The 17766-nt window shown below is 45.6% G+C and overlaps 1 protein-coding gene across 1 annotated transcript in view; it reads left to right on the top strand.

Annotated features, from left to right (window-relative positions):
- The window catches only part of LOC120050303 (glutamate receptor ionotropic, delta-2), a 513655-nt gene that overhangs the window by 98357 nt on the left and 397532 nt on the right, over nt 1-17766 (top strand). The window lies entirely within an intron of this gene.

The following is a 17766-nucleotide window of genomic DNA, read 5'->3' as shown; positions in this document are numbered from 1 at the left end:
GGAACTTGGCCCCCAGAATGGTGTGTCTGGCAACCCCTCAACGTGCAACTGGCACCGGACAGGTTTTCCCAGAAATGATGGACAAAAGCTCCTTTAGTTATGAATGTCTGTGAGACAGCAGGTCGCGGTAGGCTGCTCTATTGAGCGCTGTGGTTTCCTGCTCACGCCGTGCGTGTCACGGCTCCTACCGTGTAGAGCTTACCCATTATACCACAAAGACATTGTAAGTTCCCGGCAAAGCTGCAGAGCCCGATTATGATGACATAATCATACGAACAATCAGAATCATCAATGTTGAGATATAACAGCAGATACATTGAAATTAAAAACAGTAGGGGGATGTTGTTTGTTCACCTATTATCCTTCCATGTCCAGGATGGATGTGTCTTGCCAGCCACGTTAATGATTCAAGCTACACAGGCTGCTGTTGTGACACTGTGATCCTCTGCCAAGCAGCACTGACCACTGCAGCGTCCCACCTCTCATTCATTAAAGAATTCAACTGCAAACAATCCACCCATCTGGCTCTTTTGTTGGGAGAAGCTTAACAAAATGGTCAATAAATGAATAAGCTGCAGGGAAACCATGTAATCGTGGCGAGCTAAAAAAAATTACCACTTTAATACGTGTGTTTTATAGTATAGTCAAATATGATGCAAGGACTGGCCAAAGAAGCTCCCCTGGTTTAATGTTTTGGTCAACATCGGAGTCCATTAGAATCTCCCCTAACAAGTGCATTAGAATCTCCCCTAACAAGTGCATTAGAATCTCCCCTAACAAGTGCATTAGAATCTCCCCTAACAGATCCATTAGAATCTCCCCTAACAAGTGCATTAGAATCTCCCCTAACAGGTCCATTAGAATCTCCCCTAACAAGTGCATTAGAATCTCCCCTAACAAGTGCATTAGAATCTCCCCTAACAAGTGCATTAGAATCTCCCCTAACAAGTGCATTAAAATCTCCCCTAACAAGTGCATTAAAATCTCCCCTAACAAGTGCATTAGAATCTCCCCTAACAAGTGCATTAGAATCTCCCCTAACAGGTCCATTATAATCTCCCCTCACAAGTCCATTAGAATCTCCCCTAACAGATCCATTAGAATCTCCCCTAACAGGTCCATTAGAATCTCCCCTAACAGGCCCATTAGAATCTCCCGTAACAGGTCCATTCGAATCTCCCGTAGCAGGTCCATTAGAATCTCCCCTAACAGGTACATTATAATCTCCCCTTACAGGTCCATTAGAATCTCCCCTAACAGGTACATTATAATCTCCCCTTACAGGTCCATTAGAATCTCCCCTAACAGGTCCATTAGAATCTCCCCTAACAGGTACATTAGAATCTCCCGTAGCAGGTCCATTAGAATCTCCCCTAACAGGTACATTATAATCTCCCCTTACAGGTCCATTAGAATCTCCCCTTACAGGTCCATTATAATCTCCCCTAACAGGTCCATTAGAATCTCCCCTAACAGGTCCATTAGAATCTCCCCTAACAGGTCCATTAGAATCTCCCCTAACAGGCCCATTAGAATCTCCCCTTACAGGTACATTATAATCTCCCCTAACAGGTCCATTACAATCTCCCCTAACAGGTACATTAGAATCTCCCCTAGCAGGTCCATTAGAATCTCCCCTAACAGGTCCATTAAAATCTCCTATAAAAAGTCCATTCGAATCTCCCGTAGCAGGTCCATTAGAATCTCCCCTAACAGGTACATTATAATCTCCCCTTACAGGTCCATTAGAATCTCCCCTAACAGGTCCATTAGAATCTCCCCTAACAGGTACATTAGAATCTCCCGTAGCAGGTCCATTAGAATCTCCCCTAACAGGTACATTATAATCTCCCCTTACAGGTCCATTAGAATCTCCCCTTACAGGTCCATTATAATCTCCCCTAACAGGTCCATTAGAATCTCCCCTAACAGGTACATTAGAATCTCCCGTAGCAGGTCCATTAGAATCTCCCCTAACAGGTCCATTAGAATCTCCCCTAACAGGCCCATTCGAATCTCCCCTAACAGGTACATTAGAATCTCCCGTAGCAGGTCCATTAGAATCTCCCCTAACAGGTACATTAGAATCTACCCTAACAGGTCCATTAGAATCTCCCCTAACAGGTCCATTAGAATCTCCCCTAACAGGTCCATTAGAATCTCCCGTAGCAGGTCCATTAGAATCTCCCCGAACAGGTACATTAGAATCTCCCGTAACAGGTACATTAGAATCTCCCGTAACAGGTACATTAGAATCTCCCCTAACAGGTCTATTAGAATCTCCCCTAACAGGTCCATTAGAATCTCCCCTAACAGGTCCATTAGAATCTCCCCTAACAGGTACATTAGAATCTCCCGTAGCAGGTCCATTATAATCTCCCCTAACAGGTACATTATAATCTCCCCTTACAGGTCCATTAGAATCTCCCCTTACAGGTCCATTAGAATCTCCCCTAACAGGTCCATTATAATCTCCCCTAACAGGTCTATTAGAATCTCCCCTAACAGGTCTGTATACAGCTCCGTAACCATTCAGGATGCCAAAATGAAAATACTTTCTAAACTCTATTTAAAGCCTGAACATCAATAAATAATTTGATCATCAAACTATTTATGTTTCTCACTTCCCTGTCTTCCTGTGTGTGTGTGAGAGAGTGAGAGAGAGTGAGAGAGAGTGAGAGAGAGTGTGTGTGTGTGTGTGTGTGTGTGTGTGTGTGTGTGTGTGTGTGTGTGTGTGTGTGTGTGTGTGTGTGTGTGTGTGTGTGTGTGTGTGTGTGTGCGGGCCTATGTTAGTGTGTGCGTGTGTGTGTGTGCAGGTCCGTGTGTGTGTGTGTGTGAGTGTGCAGTCCTCTCTACTTCCCTTGTGGTAATTGTCCCAAGCTCAGACACAGCTTTCAGTCCTCTGAAAGGAAAAGGTCCAATCGCCTGGAGGGCTAGAGCTTGGCCTCTTGTTCTGTGGAATGTGCCTTCCCACAATGCACAGCCAGAGGAGAAATAATGACTTTCATTTATTTCACAGATTTCCTCTTTAACCTCAATCTTGGTCTTTCAGAATCACCCCAATGCATCCTGTCACCATAATGACACTATTCTGTCCTGATCTTCCTGAGCCGCTGTGATCGGTAGAATAAGCTGCTCCCTACCAGCCAGCCAGCCCTTTTCTTCAGAGGGGGAACCTGATTGTGCTAAGCAGTGCTGGGCCCCCACCTTCTCCGCACAGATGCAGAATAAAAATCAGCCTACTGCTACTACTATCATATTGATTTGAATCATTTTCAGAATTATAAGGATTTCGGGCCCTACTCTTTATGAAAAGCGCCCTCACTGATGCTCCCACAGAGAGATTGGTTTGCCTCAATGGTAGCGCCTGGGTGAGATCACTTCATCTCTCCAGACAGTGAGTTTGTTAGGAGCTCAGCTGGCCCACACAGACAGGCATTACTGGAGGTATGAAAACCCATCTTCCCCAGGGCACCTGGCTGGGGAGGATGCTACCTCCAAGCCCTATGTTGGCTGTCTTGCTGGCCCAGAGCCCTATCACTCCTCTGGGCATCGTTCCTTCACAGTGAGCCTCTCCCCTCCAGGATCCTAGATATTGAGGCCAGGCTAATGACTCCTCAATTGATCAATCCAGTCTGCACCGACCGCCGAAGTCAGGAGTGAGAAGTTCGACAACGATCCACGCCAAACATTCTTCTTCTTTCTATTGATCATCCTGTAGAAAATATTCCAGGAGAGGTAGTGTAGTGGTGGATTTTCATGGCCAGAGCACCCCTTGTTCACCCCAACAGAGTTACCAATAGGTTGGAGAGCTGGGTTCTATTCACTCGTGCCCTCTGTGGAAGTGATTGGAAGGCCTCTTTGGTTTTATGAATGTTGATTTACAGTTGATATTTGCTTCTGTCAGTGTGTCTATGGCAAACGCCCACCCTTCTCCCTCGTTCTCTGATTGGAGGATACAAGTTCCTCCAATCCACTTCCTTCCCTCATTTTCTCTCCTCCATGCTCCCCCTTTTCCAGATCTCTCATCCCCTTTGTGCTATCTAACTGCCGATCATCTATCACCAAGGCAGCGATTAGAACCCCGAGGTGTTGACGTCTGCAACGGCCTGTCAGTCAGCGGCATGAGTTACCGCGGTGATCTCACTGACATGGAATCTGTAAATGACACCTGAAAACAGTAGATGATGAAAAGAAGAATCTCTGTAAGTTAGCTCTCGTTATCCGACATCCAACGTTCATCTCTCCTCTGTTCCTCTGGGCCTTGGGAGGGTCAGCGGGTGAACGGGAGAGAGGTGTGATGCGCTTTAATGAAAAACTTCAAGTTCCAAGTACTAGCAGTTAACCTCGCTCGCCCTTCATATGGCATGAGGCTTTCTGAGCATGGAATACGTCTGACGAAAGGGTTTCATCATGATATTTGTACAGCTAACACACTGTAATTGAGATGGCCTTCAGATGTTAGAATATCTCAGATAAGAGAATTTCTGCCAGCACGCCTGTTTTTAAAGACTGCTCTCACACATAGGACAACAGGACAGTACATTTCACTTTCTCAGTTTCTTGCGACTAAAAAACCCTCTCCTCCCTCCATCAATGTATATATTTGGTGGAACAAAAGAGCCCCGTGTTTTCGTATAACACCATTAGACCCTTGCCATCGGTCCGCTGAAGCGGCAACACTCCTGCTATTCCTGAAGAGGTTTTCTGAGGAGGAAACATGTAGGAAATGCATGTAACTGAGGATCTCAGCAGGCCTTTTTACTCATTCTAGCCATCTAGTCTGGCATTGTTTCTGGACAGTACAGACCACTTTGCTCCCATTTACAGCTTTTGGCAGGCAACCTCCAGAGGGAGGTGGGAAGGGGTTTGGGGTCAGGTATAAGGACCAGGGAGAGGAGGGGAGAAGGGGAGGCGAGAGGAAAGGAGAGGAGACAGGGTTGGATTAGAGATTCAGAAGAGCAGCTTTGGAAGGGAATGTGTGAGACTGCTTTCACTGTGAACCATTAAAGGTGCTCTCTCTTCCTCTGTTGGCTGTCCTTTATGGGGATAATAGCTGAAATAACGGGTTACTGTGAGTAAGGTATAGTTTCTACTGTCTGCCAGGGGCGGTCGGTGCCGTTTCAGATTAGGTAGGACCATTCTTTTTTTATGACCATGGCCTTATTTCTATTACAGCATATTGGATGATTGTCCTTAATATTCTATTCACCCAGTTCAATGCAACGTCGATAGGTTTAGGCTACTACATAATAATCAAATGTTCCCTATACCCATCATGATGTTGCTACAACCTAGCCTACGAATGAAAGTTTATAACGTAGGTTGCACAGGTCGACAGAATTGTTTTAGTTTTGAAGGTGACAGACAGTGACAAATTCAAAGCCTCCTTGGCTACATCTAGCTGATCTAGGATGTAATCATTAGTCGAAACAGATTCATTCTCTGATCCTTTGATTAGGTGTACAACATGTCCGTTCATGGATGAGCTCTGATAGGTTGGAGGATGTCCTCCGGAAGTTGTCATAATTGCTGTGTAAGTCTATGGAAGGGGGTGAGAACCATGAGCCTCCTAGGTTTTGTATTAAAGTCTATGTACCAGAGAAGGACAGAAACTAGCCGTCCTCCAGCTACACCATGGTGCTACCCTACAGAGTGCTGTTGAGGCTACTGTAGACCTTCATTGCTTAACAGTGTGTTTTAATCAATTACAGTGCATTCGGAAAGTATTCAGACATCTTGACTTTTTCCACATTTAGTTACGTTACAGCCTTATTCTAAAACTGATGACTCTTTTTTTTGCCTCATCAATCTACACCCAATACCCCATAATGACAGAGCAAAAACTAGCCTAATTCTACTGTGGTTGCTGTGTTTGGTCCTGGCCTAATGCTACAGCCAGGTTCCTGTATTTGGTCCTGGCCTAATTCTACTGTGGTTGCTGTGTTTGGTCCTGGCCTAATGCTACAGCCAGGTTCCTGTATTTGGTCCTGGCCTAATTCTACTGTGGTTGCTGTGTTTTGTTCTGGCCTAATGCTACAGCCAGGTTCCTGTATTTTGTCCTGGCCTAATGCCACAGTCAGGTTCCTGTATTTTGTCCTGGCCTAATTCTACTGTGGTTGCTGTGTTTGGTCCTGGCCTAATGCTACTGCCAGGTTCCGGTATTTGGTCCTGGCCTAATGCTACTGCCAGGTTCCTGTATTTGGTACTGGCCTAATGCTACCGTCAGGTTCCTGTATTTTGTCCTGGCCTAATGCTACTGCCAGGTTCCTGTGTTTGGTCCTGGCCTAATGCTACTGCCAGATTCTGGGATTTTGTCCTGGCCTAATGCTACTGCCAGGTTCCTGTGTTTTGTCCTGTCCTAATGCTACTGCCAGGTTCCTGTGTTTTGTCCTGTCCTAATGCTACTGCCAGGTTCCTGTGTTTTGTCCTGGCCTAATGCTACTGCCAGGTTCCTGTGTTTGGTCCTGGCCTAATGCTACTGCCAGGTTCCTGTGTTTGGTCCTGGCTTAATGCTACTGCCAGGTCCCTGTGTTTGGTCCTGGCCTAATGCTACTGCCAGGTTCCTGTGTTTTGTCCTGGCCCAATGCTACTGTCAGGTTCCTGTGTTTGGTCCTGGCCTAATGCTACTGCCAGGTCCCTGTGTTTTGTCCTGGCCTAATGCTACTGCCAGGTTCCGGGATTTGGTCCTGGCCTAATGCTACTGCCAGGTTCCTGTGTTTTGTCCTGGCCTAATGCTACTGCCAGGTTCCTGTGTTTTGTCCTGGCCTAATGCTACTGCCAGGTTCCCGGGATTTGGTCCTGGCCTAATGCTACTGCCAGGTTCCGGGATTTGGTCCTGGCCTAATGCACATTGAGTCTTCTATCTCTACACTCTACACTCTACACTCTCACCAAAACCAATCCCCTTTTCCTCCATTTTCTAGATCAATTTAACTCTACCTCTGCTGTCAAATAGAAACAAAGCACTATCTGTTACAGTGTCTTTCTAAATGTGACACATTTTACTCGCCAGCCAGTTACCGATGAGGAATAGCAGTCTTCACGTCGAGCTGAAACTCCCATATTTCTGTGGTTCTGCTCTGTCCTGACTCCCTGTACCCCATCGCTCCATCTTACTGTGGAACAATGTTCCCATCTGCTTACTCAGCACACGCACGCACGGACGCACACACACACCCACACAGATATACACATGCATGCCATGGACACACACGTCACACACACCCGCACCCACACGACACAAACACACCCACATGACACAAACACACACACACACACACCCACCCACACATGCCATGGACACACACGTCACACACACCCGCACCCACACGACACAAACACACGCACACGACACAAACACACACACACACACACACACACACACACACACACACACACACACACACACACACACACACACACACACACACACACACACACACACACACACACACACACACACACACACACACACACACGGTCATACACAAATAGTCACACACACAGCCTTCTTTTGCCAAAATTAATTAGGTTTATTTAATTAAAACCAGCCACACATTTTTCAAGCCACTGCCACAGAATGCCTTAAATGCCAATGCACATGTACTGTTTAGCGTATTGGGGAGAGACCCACTCTGGAGGGAGTTGATGCGTTTTAATGTCAGGGAGCCTTTGATATGGGACTTGTAGTTCAAACCCCTCCCTGCTTTTGTTGGAGGAAGATGAAGGACTTCACTGCCGGACCATAAAAACAACCACAGCTCCCCTCTCATCCTAATTAAACGAGGTCCTCTGTACCGTATGTGTGGCAGACTAATGATATCGCAGCAGAGTGAATGGAGAAGCTGTGTAATACGTGTACTGGGACTTATCCAGGGGATTAGGGACCTGTATCTTGAGTGGAGGCAAGGCAAGCCTCAGGTACACAGACGGAAACAGCCGGCTTGTTGAAACAGCAGTGGATAGGTTATAACATTGCCTTTTGTCTCGTGTTCGGGGATGGATATCGTGGAATAATCCAGCACATATGCTTGCAGCCCTGTTCACTTGGCTGTTGGCTCGCTGCTGGTGTACCGCTGGGTTGCCTGGGCTGAGCCGGCAGCTCTAAAACACAGGGTATTCATCAGAAGGTTCATAATCAAAGCTTTCACCGCACAGCAGTCAGTCAGTCCACCCTGAGACACACACTCACACCAGAGCCATGTCACCGTTGCAGTGTCATCATCATTGTGTCCGTGTCGCTAGGAAGGAACTGAGATCGCTGTGTTTGGGCCTCAGTTGATAGCTGCTGTATGTACAGTATACCTATTGTAAGAGCAGAAGAGTGGGGCTAGGTATTTGATAGTCTGTTTTTTGTTTTGGCATTGGTGCAGTTGTGCTTGTTTGTGTTTTAGATTCAGATGTGACTTTTTTTTGAGTGACAGATGTGTTTGTTTTTTATGAGTTTAGTATATGAACTTGAGTGACAGATGTGTTTGTTATTTATGAGTTTAGTATATGAACTTGAGTGACAGATGTGTTTGTTATTTATGAGTTTAGTATATGAACTTGAGTGACTGATGTGTTTGTTTTTTATGAGTTTAGTATATGAACTTGAGTGACATATGTGTTTGTTATTTATGCACATGTTTGTGGTCAAGTGCATGCATATTACAGTAGGCGTGAGTGTGTGTAATGGGTGTCATTTTGTTTGGATTGCATCCTTAGTTGTGTAACCACACATGGGTGTGTGCGTATTTGTGTGTGTTCGTTCCAGAAGAACAGAGCACAGAGGCCAGTAATGAGATTCCTAGCTGCCTGCTCTTCTTCTTTAGTGGCTCTACATCGACATGTGTCTATCTTCTAGAGTGGGTCACAAATCAGCCTCAGAGAAGCTCCGTCGCACTGCGCGCTCTGCACTCGCCATTCATCTGCGGCCCCAGCCCCCCCGACTCCCCAATCCTGTTGCCTCTGCACTCGCCATTCATCTGCGGCCCCAGCCCCCCCGACTCCCCAATCCTGTTGCCTCTGCACTCGCCATTCATCTGCGGCCCCAGCCCCCCCGACTCCCCAATCCTGTTGCCTCTGCATGAGTTTCGCCCCCTCTATCTAGCTCAGTTTTCTGCACTTCTGTGTCTATGACAGGTATTAATATATCCTCGGCCAACTGTAGTGGAGAAAACAGTCCACTCAGACAGAGTAATAAAGCCCAAATCAGATAAGAAAGAGTTTGATGAAATCTAAGTGGTGAGGTGTTATAAAAGGGACTGTTTGTGATCACATTACACAGCAATGCCTTTCTGTCTGTCTTTATTTCAATCGCTCTCTCTCTCTCTCTCTCTCTGTCTCTCTCTCTCTCTCTCTATATATATATATATATATATATATATCACTGTCTCTCTCTGTCTCTCTCTGTCCCTCTGTCTGTCCGTCTGTCCGTCTGTCCGTCTGTCCGTCTGTCCGTCTGTCCGTCTGTCCGTCTGTCCGTCTGTCCGTCTGTCCGTCTGTCCGTCTGTCTGTCTGTCTGTCTGTCTGTCTGTCTCTCTCTCTATCTCTCTATCTCTCTACGTCGCACTCTCTGTCTGTCTGTCTGTCTGTCTGTCTGTCTGTCTGTCTGTCTGTCTGTCTGTCTGTCTGTCTGTCTGTCTGTCTGTCTGTCTGTCTGTCTGTCTGTCTGTCTGTCTGTCTGTCTGTCTGTCTGTCTGTCTGTCTGTCTGTCTGTCTGTCTGTCTCTGTCTCTCTCTCTTGCTCTCTCTTTCCCCCACTCACTTATTGGTCATGAAGCCTGCTTCTCCTCTCCCCCTCTGCTTTCTCCCCCTGCTCCCCCTCTCAGCTCCGGAGTGGTGCTGCTCAGCATAGTAATGAAAGAGATACTGCTCTCCCAAGCCTCTGAAGACGGGGGCCATTAAAGTGCATTAAAACACAATAAGATCTGTCTGTCTGTGAGCCATAGAGGACAATGTTGCTGTGGTCTCAGGGATGATCTCTGTCAGTCGCCACACCAAACCAGCCTGACAAACCAGCCTGACAAACCAGCCTGACACCATTTTTAGACGGAAGCTAAATATTCCAGGGATGTTGTTTTGATTTATGAATCATATCTTGTTTACCTTCACAAAAGACGAGGACATAAATCGGTAAAGCTCAGCTCTATAATATATTTTGGAGGATTATGAAGCATGACTTCCCATTTCAGCAATATGCCTTTCAAATATCTAGATGTGAAGCAACACAGAGATACACACAGTCACAGCCATACACACAGCCATACACACAGCCGTAAACACAGCCGTAAACACAGCCGTAAACACAGCCGTACACACAGCCTTACACACAGCCATACACACAGCCATAAACACAGCCATACACACAGCCATACACACAGCCTTACACACAACCACACACACAGCCTTACACACAGCCATACACACAGCCATACACACAGCCATACACACAGCCTTACACACAACCATACACACAGCCATAAACACAGCCATAAACACAGCCATACACACAGCCTTACACACAACCATACACACAGCCATACACACACAGATATACACACAGCCTTACACACAGACATACACACAGCCATACACACTGCCTTACACACAGCCATACACACAGCCTTACACACAGCCATACACACACAGATATACACACAGCCATAAACACAGCCATAAACACAGACATACACACAGCCTTAAACACAACCATACACACAACCATACACACAGCCTTACACACAGCCTTACACACAGCCATAAACACAGCCATAAACACAGCCATACACAAAGCCTTACACACTGTGATACATACAGCCGTAAACACAGCCATACACACAGCCGTAAACACAGCCATACACACAGAGATACACACAGCCTTTCACGCAGCCTTACACATAGAGGTACACACAGCCTTACACACAGAGATACACACAGCCTTAAACACAGAGATACACACAGCCATACACACAGAGATACACACAGCCTTACACACAGAGATACACACAGCCATACACACAGAGATACACACAGCCTTTCACGCAGCCTTACACATAGAGGTACACACAGCCTTACACACAGAGATACACACAGCCTTACACACAGAGATACACACAGCCTTAAACACAGCCATACACACAGCCATACACACAGCCTTACACACAGACATACACACAGACATACACACAGCTATACACACACAGCCTTACACACAGACATACACAAAGCCTTACAAACAGAGATACACACAGCCATACACACAGCTTTACACACAGCCTTACACACAAGGGTACACACAGCCTTTTACCCAGACTTACACACCGCTTTACACACAACCATACACACAGCCTTACACACACAGAAATATGCACAGGCTTACACACAGAGATACACACAGCCTTTCACACAATCATACACACAGCCTTACACACAACCATACACACAACCATACACACAACCATACACACAGAGATACACACAGAGATACACACAGAGATACACACAGAGACAGACACAGAGACACACACAGAGATACTCATAGAGATACACACAGAGATACACATAGAGACACACACAGAGATACACACAGAGATACACACAGAGACACACACAGAGATACACACAGAGATACACATAGAGATACACACAGAGATACACATAGAGACACACACAGAGATACACACAGAGATACACACAGAGATACACATAGAGACGCACACAGAGACCCACACACAGAGACAAACACAGAGATACACACAGAGATACACACAGAGATACACACAGAGATACACATAGAGATACACACAGAGATACACATAGAGACACACACAGAGATACACACAGAGATACACACAGAGATACACACAGAGATACACATAGAGACGCACACAGAGACACACACACAGAGACACACACAGAGATACACACAGAGATACACACAGAGATACACACAGAGATACACACAGAGACACACACAGAGACACACACAGAGATACACACAGAGACACACACAGAGACACACACAGAGACACACACAGAGATACACACAGAGATACACACAGAGATACACACAGAGATACACACAGAGACACACACAGAGACACACACAGAGATACACATAGAGATACACACAGAGACACACACAGAGATACACACAGAGATACACATAGAGACACACACAGAGATACACACATAGATACACACAGAGATACACACAGAGACACACACAGAGATACACACAGAGACACACACAGAGATACACACAGAGATACACATAGAGATACACACAGAGATACACACAGAGATACACATAGAGATACACACAGAGACACACACAGAGACACACACAGAGATACACATAGAGATACACACAGAGACACACACAGAGATACACACAGAGATACACATAGAGACACACACAGAGATACACACATAGATACACACAGAGATACACACAGAGACACACACAGAAATACACACAGAGACACACACAGAGACACACACAGAGATACACATAGAGATACACACAGAGATACACACAGAGATACACATAGAGACACACACAGAGATACACACAGAGATACACATAGAGATACACACAGAGATACACACACAGACGCACACAGAGATACACACAGAGATACACACAGAGATACACACACAGATACACATAGAGACACACACAGAGATATACACAGAGATACACACAGAGACACACACAGAGACACACACAGAGACACACACAGAGATACACATAGAGATACACACATAGATACACATAGAGACACACATAGAGACACACACAGAGATACACACAGAGATACACACAGAGACACACACAGAGATACACAGAGATACACAGAGATACACACAGAGATACACATAGAGACACACACACAGATACACACAGAGATACACACATAGATATACATAGAGACACACACAGAGATGCACACAGAGATACACACAGAGATACACACAGAGATACACACAGAGATACACACAGAGATACACATAGAGATACACACAGAGATACACATAGAGACACACACAGAGATATACACAGAGATACACACAGAGATACACACAGAGATACACACAGAGATATACACAGAGATATACATAGAGACACACACAGAGATACACACAGAGATACACATAGAGATACACACAGAGATACACACAGAGATACACACAGAGACACACACATAGATACACACAGAGATACACAGAGATACACACAGAATACACACAGAGATACACACAGAGATACACACAGAGATACACATAGAGATACACACAGAGATACACACAGAGACGCACACAGAGATACACACAGAGACACACACAGAGACACACACAGAGATACACATAGAGATACACACATAGATACACATAGAGACACACATAGAGACACACACAGAGATACACACAGAGATACACACAGAGACACACACAGAGATACACAGAGATACACACAGAGATACACATAGAGACACACACACAGATACACACAGAGATACACACATAGATATACATAGAGACACACACAGAGATGCACACAGAGATACACACAGAGATACACACGGAGATACACACAGAGATACACACAGAGATACACATAGAGATACACACAGAGATACACATAGAGACACACACAGAGATATACACAGAGATACACACAGAGATACACACAGAGATACACACAGAGATATACACAGAGATATACATAGAGACACACACAGAGATACACACAGAGATACACATAGAGATACACACAGAGATACACACAGAGATACACACAGAGACACACACATAGATACACACAGAGATACACAGAGATACACACAGAATACACACAGATATACACACAGAGATACACACAGAGATACACACAGAGATACACACAGAGACACACACAGAGATACACACAGAGATACACACGGAGATACACACAGAGATACACACAGAGATACACATAGAGATACACACAGAGATACAAACAGAGATACACATAGAGATACACACAGAGATACACATATAGATACACACAGAGATACACACAGAGATACACACAGAGATACACACAGAGATACACATAGAGATACACACAGAGATACACATAGAGATACACACAGAGATACACACAGAGATACACATAGAGATACACACAGAGATACACACAGAGATACACACAGAGATACACACAGAGATACACACAGAGACACACACAGAGATACACACAGAGATACACATAGAGACACACACAGAGATACACACAGAGATACACATAGAGACACACACATAGATACACACAGAGCTACACACAGAGATACACACAGAGATACACACAGAGATACACACAGAGATACACATAGAGACACACACAGAGATACACACAGAGATACACACAGAGATACACACAGAGATACACACAGAATACACACAGAGATACACACAGAGATACACACAGAGATACACACAGAGATACACATAGAGGCACACACAGAGATACACACAGAGATACACACAGAGATACACACAGAGATACACATAGAGATACACACAGAGATACACACAGAGATACACACAGAGATACACACAGAGATACACATAGAGATACACACAGAGATACACATAGAGATACACACAGAGATACACACAGAGATACACATAGAGATACACACAGAGATACACACAGAGATACACACAGAGATACACATAGAGATACACACAGAGATACACATAGAGATACACACAGAGATACACACAGAGATACACACAGAGACACACACAGAGATACACACAGAGATACACACAGAGATACACATAGAGACACACACAGAGACACACACAGAGATACACACAGAGATACACATAGAGACACACACAGAGATACACACAGAGATACACATAGAGATACACACAGAGATACACACAGAGATACAGGGAAAAGGGCTCTCTAAGTTCATGTCAACAGATCACGGTGTTCTGCGTGTGTTTACTATTTTGTGTTGTGTTCCTGACATATAGTTGCTTTATGACATAGGAATTCATCAGTATTTATTTCCAAGCATTTGAGATAAAAGCGTTGCCTTTTCGTTTGTGGTTAGTGTCACACACACTGTACGGAAATGTGAACGCTTCTTTGGTTTTACGTCGCCGACGTTGAAACACCATGGAAGAAAATGTCAGACCTCATTGCACAATATGTTGTTATCCTGTTCACATAACATTTACATCAATTCCCTCTTTAATGCTTTTGCCTTCTCGAGGGAGTGCCTTGACTAATTTCTGTCTCGGCCGGGGCACTGTTGCTCGTCACTTTCACGTGGCAATCACGACTTCAGGTGTGGTGAGTTGAGTTTTCTAACTTCTAATCCCATATAATCAGTTCTTATTGCCACCCAGAAGGGAGAGGGTGAGCTGCTGTAATATCTGCACTTACTGCAGCTTTGGAGATGGAAGCGTGTCTAGCTCGCTCCCAGGCTGCAATGAGTCAGTCAGCCGATTCTCACACGCAGAGTTTATAGTGTGTGTTTTTCTGTCTGTGGAGTAGTGAAGTGTGTGTGTGTGCAGTGTGTGTGTGTGTGTGTGTATGTGTGTGTGTGTGTGTGTGTGTGTGTGTGTGTGTGTGTGTGTGTGTGTGTGTGTGTGTGTGTGTGTGTGTGTGTGTGTGTGTGTGTGTGTGTGTGTGTGTGTGTGTGTGTGTGTGTGTGTTTGTGTGTGTGTGATTGGAGATTTCCAAGGGAAAAAACTGTAGATTTTGTAGAAAGAACAGAGGGTCGTTGAATATTTCCACAAACTCCTTCACCATTGTTCCTTCTGCCCGCAAGATTCCAGATTTATATTCCGCTCAATCCTAGCAATCCCCCATCTCCCTGGTGATCGAGGGTCGAGGAAGAATTCTAAAGCAGGCGGAGAAGGAAAAAACAAACAAACAAAGGGAGGGAGAGAAGGATGATGATTTGTTGTTCTGTTGAAAAAAAGCGGTTTAAAGGTGACTTTCAAATACTGCAGTTTTCCACTCTTTTGCAGCATGTCTGCCAGCAGAGAGAGTTTGGCAGGCGTCAGGGGACTGGGTTGAGGATGAGGGCCCGTCAGTGCATCAGCCGCATCGTACCCTCTCTCTCTCTCTCTCTTCACGCGGGCTCTTTCTGTTGACCCTGCTGTATTGGTGTCTCTCACAAACACACACATGTATACGATATACCAACTAAATAGTGGAGAGATGTGTGTTTTGTCAGACTTACGATTCCTACGATATTGGCCACCGTCATGCAAGCTACTGTAGCACTATAAAGATCAGCTCATTGGTGGTGATGAGCCGGATAAAGATCAGCTCATTGGTGGTGATGAGCCTGATAAAGATCAGCTCATTGGTGGTGATGAGCCGGATAAAGATCAGCTCATTGGTGGTGATGAGCCTGATAAAGATCAGCTCATTGGTGGTGATGAGCCGGATAAAGATCAGCTCATTGGTGGTGATGAGCCGGATAAAGATCAGCTCATTGGTGGTGATGAGCCGGATAAAGATCAGCTCATTGGTGGTGATGAGCCGGATAAAGATCAGCTCATTGGTGGGGATGAGCCGGATAAAGATCAGCTCATTGGTGGGGATGAGCCGGATAAAGATCAGCTCATTGGTGGTGATGAGCCGGATAAAGATCAGCTCATTGGTGGGGATGAGCCGGATAAAGTATGGCCAGGCTAACACTCAGCTCTGTTGATTATCACACAGGGCCACTTTAGGATGGTCCTCGGAAGGATTTGATGGCCTCTCCTTCCTGTCCTCGTTCGGTGACAGCCAGAACTCCTCAGTACGCAGTGCACCAATCACAACACCTCAGTCTGCAGCTCACCAATCACAACGCCTCACTCTGCAGCTCACCAATCACAATCCCTCAGTCTGCAGCTCACCAATCACAACGCCTCACTCTGCAGCTCACCAATCACAACACCTCAGTCTGCAGCTCACCAATCACAACGCCTCACTCTGCAGCTCACCAATCACAACGCCTCACTCTGCAGCTCACCAATCACAACGCCTCACTCTGCAGCTCACCAATCACAATCCCTCAGTCTGCAGCTCACCAATCACAACGCCTCACTCTGCAGCTCACCAATCACAACGCCTCACTCTGCAGCTCACCAATCACAACGCCTCACTCTGCAGCTCACCAATCTCACGCAGGCCTCCAGGAAGAAGATCTTCTCAGCATTGTCTTCATGTTTGTCACCTCGTGTGGCTCGTGGAAACCGCATGCAATCAGCCAGGCCCTGGAACATGACCTGTTGTGTTGGTGACAGCACGCACTCCCATAAATGATCCCTGATGGACTTCTCATGTTCTGTTTGATCATGAGGCTGGAGATTGCAGGGAGCTTTAGAAAGACAGTGTGATGTACGTACCACATGAGGATGCGTGCTCTCTATACACTGCCTCTCCCTCATCCCCTCAGTCTGAAGGACGTGGACAGAGAGGGAATGCTGATGATACGGGGCCTCTGGTTGCACTCAGTCAGTCAATCATCAGAGCAGTCTTGCTTAGATCAAAGTTGAAAGGAATGGATCATTAGAGCTCCTAAACTTCTCCCTGGTATTCCCAAATGCAGCGGGGCGAAGCCTCATTCCCTCTGTCCGTGCTCTTCTTGCCCCACAGGCAAATAATGTTCCTCTTTATTTTGAGTGCGCCGGTCCACTAGTGGCCAAGTCTCTGGGATATATTGTTTTCATCATTTTGACTCACTCCGACATTCGGGCCATGTGTCTCTTTGAAATA

The sequence above is a fragment of the Salvelinus namaycush genome, chromosome 1, assembly GCF_016432855.1.
Source record: "Salvelinus namaycush isolate Seneca chromosome 1, SaNama_1.0, whole genome shotgun sequence".
In the NCBI taxonomy this organism is placed as follows: Eukaryota; Metazoa; Chordata; class Actinopteri; order Salmoniformes; family Salmonidae; genus Salvelinus; species Salvelinus namaycush.
The sequence above is the reverse complement of the archived record's forward strand: the minus strand, read 5'-3'. Positions and strand labels throughout refer to the sequence as shown.